This window comes from Magallana gigas, chromosome 9 (genome assembly GCF_963853765.1).
Source record: "Magallana gigas chromosome 9, xbMagGiga1.1, whole genome shotgun sequence".
In the NCBI taxonomy this organism is placed as follows: domain Eukaryota; kingdom Metazoa; phylum Mollusca; class Bivalvia; order Ostreida; family Ostreidae; genus Magallana; species Magallana gigas.
This window is the reverse complement of record NC_088861.1, coordinates 14772601-14776871: the sequence shown is the minus strand read 5'-3', so window position 1 is coordinate 14776871 and position 4271 is coordinate 14772601. Positions and strand designations below refer to the sequence as shown.

Here is a 4271-nt window from a genome sequence, read left to right as displayed (position 1 = left end):
GCTTAATGGTGCTTAAAGACACCTTAAAGACTATCTTTAAGCCACCTTTAATCCGCCTTTAAGAACAACGTATAGGTTCTTATTGTCCAAACTGTCAATGGACAATTATATTCAACCTATATGTGAAGTATTCATTTTAGAAAAGCATAGTTTTGAGTATGGGCAATAAAAACACACCTGTTGTATATATTCTGTATATTCTGTGTTGGGTCCAGGGTTTTCTGACGTTTAACAAACATTAGATTTTAGTTAGATATACACAAAGACATAAAAACATGTCTAGACACACAACCGCAGCAATTTTAACAAGAGAAAATTTAAATTGATTACACATGAACATGTACGGTACATAAGTAAATCATGTATATTCTGTCGCAAGTTTCAATGATTCCAAGACAGAAAAGGAATAAAAATGGTTCTTGCTCTAGAAAATAAATGAAAAAAAAATTCAAAACGCCCAAGACACCACTTGAACCCGGCATCCTTCGTGTATGAGCATCACCTCACTCCCTCTGCACCACGGCAACATATCTCTAAAGCGGTTTTTATATCCTATAAATCGGTGGCTATTGAATCAATGTTATGAGTGTGTTCTTGTACTTGAAAAGATATTGACTTTCATTCAGCTTGTAACAATGAATTTTATGAATATCTAATTTATAAATTACATGCATGCATGTATTTAGAATGAAATACGGTACTTGCTCGTCAGTAAAAAATATATTATACCTGAATGGAAACTGTTAGGCTTACTAGTACTTATTTAACAAGCATTCTGAGATTATTACATAAGCAATACACGTCCCCTACCGGTTTGTAAAAATTTGTGAAAACAATGCACTGCTATGCAGAATATCATTTCTTACCTCTTCTGTACCCCGAATCAACGGATCAACCCAATAACGAACCCGATTGTAATAATACAAAAAACCCTGTCGATTAAATTTACAACACAATGCTTGACACTATTTTACAGAACTTATTTGTTTGTTAGAAACAATACAAGGAATGGTACAAGTAATGAACGATATTATTACTGACTACATACTTTCCTCGTTTATTCAATATACACCGAACCCGATAACGAACCCGAACATTAAAGGAACATAAAAAAAAACTCTCGAAAATATGTCAACCAGACGCTACAATAGTGTAAACTTGATCTGTAGTTTGACATTTTGAAGCTGTTCAGCAAATTCATATTATTCCTCAATCGCATAAAGAAAAAAAGTGTGGAAAACTGAAGTGGGACAGACAGACAGACGTACGGACGAATGGATGGACTGACGGACGCAGAGGAAGGCTAAAGTCCCCTCCGTTGAAACCGGTAGAGGACTAATGAATTTAAACCGGGTAGATATACGTTCACCTAATTCATAATTAATTGAAATGCAAGGAAAAAGATGAAACTATTTTTTTAATGCATTTAAACTATTAAAGTTACCGTACATATGTATTAGTTCTACGCAATATCCCGGTTTTCATGATCACGGCGCTGTTCCAGCATGTATAATTTTAATATTGATTATTATACATTTACAACAGATCTAGAATAACAAATTAAATGATATATGTTTAAATATTAAATTGTATACATGATTTTTAAACTACCAATTCTATAACAATATAATATATAATATAACAATATCACCAACTACCGGTGACGTATTTATTGCATGTGGCAATTGCAAATGATTTATACATATACATGTACATACAATTGTATGATGTACCCGGCCGGGAATGTGACATATTTACCCTTATAAATAGATTTAAATAATGAACCCCCATTTATTATCACTAGTACAGTAATCTAAATTTAAAATTCAATAAACGTCTAATTTGATATACTTTTATAATGACGCAACATGAAGCTTTCACATTTTTCTTCAACAAATAGTCACAATGTATATCAAGTAGTAAGCAGGTTGAAAAACAATATTTTGTATATCAAGATAAATATTTGAATGCATCTAAATAGATTTTTGCTACAATTAATATCTACTAATATATTTACAATATTTTAAATGAAAAATGACAATAACAAACTGTCAACCATCTCAAAAAACCATAAAGCGAAATACGAATTTAAAGCAGAGTAACACGGACCTAAAAATAAAAAAGGATAGAGGTGGGATCATTGCCTAGGAGAAGTAAGCATCACCTGTTGATCGGTCGCACCCACCGTGTGCTCCTTGTCACAACATAAATAACATAAATGAATAACATCGTTACATCATTTTTAGGCATATATAGCAGAAAATGTTGTATAAAACTAATTAAAAAGGCAAATTACGATATAGAAAATGTATAATATCCAAGATCCTGCATACTTCAAATTTGTTTTTGATTTTTTTGCAGGCAATGATAAAATTATGCACAGAAAAAGAGAGCACGCACACAACACAAAACAGAAAAAAATATCAATGGATTTTTGGCAATCATAGTCATGAGGTGCAGTGTTGAACGTTTTCTTGTCTTTTCTCTTTCGGTGTAAAGATTGGCCGCCCGCATTAAAGGCTCAAATATGCCATAGACACCTTTTGCTATCTGAACCCAGGATATCAAACGCGTAGTATGACCAGCCACTGCAATAGCAGGATGATATGAGGGAAATCCTCGGTGACGGTTGACAGCAACGAAAGCCACGGTGAGCAGGGATTTTCTTTGTCTTCATCGTTACACAGATCACAACAGAGGCTGACAAGGGTAAAGACATATAATACGGTTCCCCAAATAGCAAACCATACGATCCAATGTCTCTCGTCTACATTTTGGGAACTTTTGTTGATTTCTTATAAGAAATCCCAATCCAAAAAAAGATTCAGAAACAATCATTAAAAAGACACAGAAGTTTGTATCCTCGCTACGCATGCTGTTCAAAGAATATATTCCTAGAAAAATTATAAAAATAAGATGACTTCAAAAATTTATACCAATATAAAATGTACGTATTATCCGTTGAATTGCTAAAAGTGTGTACCTGTCTTAATTAATATTTCTTGGCTATGATATCGATATAACAAAAAACATCAATAATTTGCAATAGTGTACAAACTTACCTCCACAATTCAAATAAGAAACAATATTATTTAGGAAAAATATCCCTTGCTGTTGATTCTTTAAGCGAGGCAATTTTCTAAAAATGTTTTACTGCGAGCTATTCATAGATAATCTATTTCTAGATATAGGGTTTTACGTCAAGTAAATATAGCACATCATACAAATTGTAAAACAAGCTTTCACTCAGTTTTGTAAAATCAACCATTTTGTTTAAAGAATGATTAATATAACGCTAGTCTCAACTTAAATATACAGGTAATACTTATTGGGTTTTTTCTTTTGACATCTAAACTATACTTTTGTAAGTTTGAAAATTATACAATGCAATTCCCTTCATACTTTAAATTCAACGCATGACATTGTGTTACTTTATCACAATAATAAAGCATTTTTTCTTTATATGTTTGACATAAGGTGTATATAGATGTAGGAACACTCTAATCATACAATGTAATACGATAAATATTAAAAAAGCATTTATTTAATCATTTGATAAAAGTAAAAACCCATTTTCTTCAAAAGCACAGAAAAGAAAACAGATACAGAAAAATTTAATAAATATAACATGCATTGTCATCACCAGCTCATACTTAAATACTTTTTTTTATAACTGGTCGCATTGTATCTTTGAAAAGCAAGAGCACATATTGTATTATATAGAAGTATAAATATTATCACACTTTTTCCGAAAATACTTCTAGTGTTCTATATTAATGATCCTCCAAATCCAAAAAACGGCAGCTTCTATTAGAATTTATCACAGAGTTATAAGCTTGATCAGATTAGCTTATGACATTTTTACCAGATAAGTGAACATTTAGGTATTTGTGACAACGAATTTGAACATTGTCATTTATGAGCTGATTGATAAAATTATTTCGTCATTGGCATAATTGAGCGGAAGGGGATCAACCTCCATATCAAACCCTTTACTACCACCGTCGATATTACTTAAAGTATTTGGTTTTTTCTTGCGGGGGGGGGGGGCTAGAATGACAAGAATATATTTTGTTACAAGGCAGTACAAATGTAGTGTGCTTCGCTTCATTTTTTTTTAATTTGGTCAATCATATAATATTTTCCGACCCCTACTTTTAGTAATCCGAATTAAAATAAAATGAATATTTGAGTGAACAATGGTAAAATTGACCTAATAGCTTTACTATTAAGTTGCTTTGTAATTAATTAGATCATATTGTCTATTTGGA

The 4271-nt window shown here is 31.7% G+C and overlaps 1 long non-coding RNA gene across 1 annotated transcript; it reads right to left on the bottom strand.

Moving 5' to 3' along the window:
* Window positions 1-1637: 1637 nt before the first annotated feature.
* On the bottom strand, window positions 1638-3523 carry LOC136271224 (uncharacterized). The gene is made up of 2 exons (XR_010709111.1): window positions 3063-3523; window positions 1638-2894 (listed from the first exon to the last, which is right to left on the bottom strand). It is a non-coding gene; the product is annotated as an uncharacterized lncRNA (long non-coding RNA).
* Between the last annotated feature and the right edge of the window lie 748 nt (window positions 3524-4271).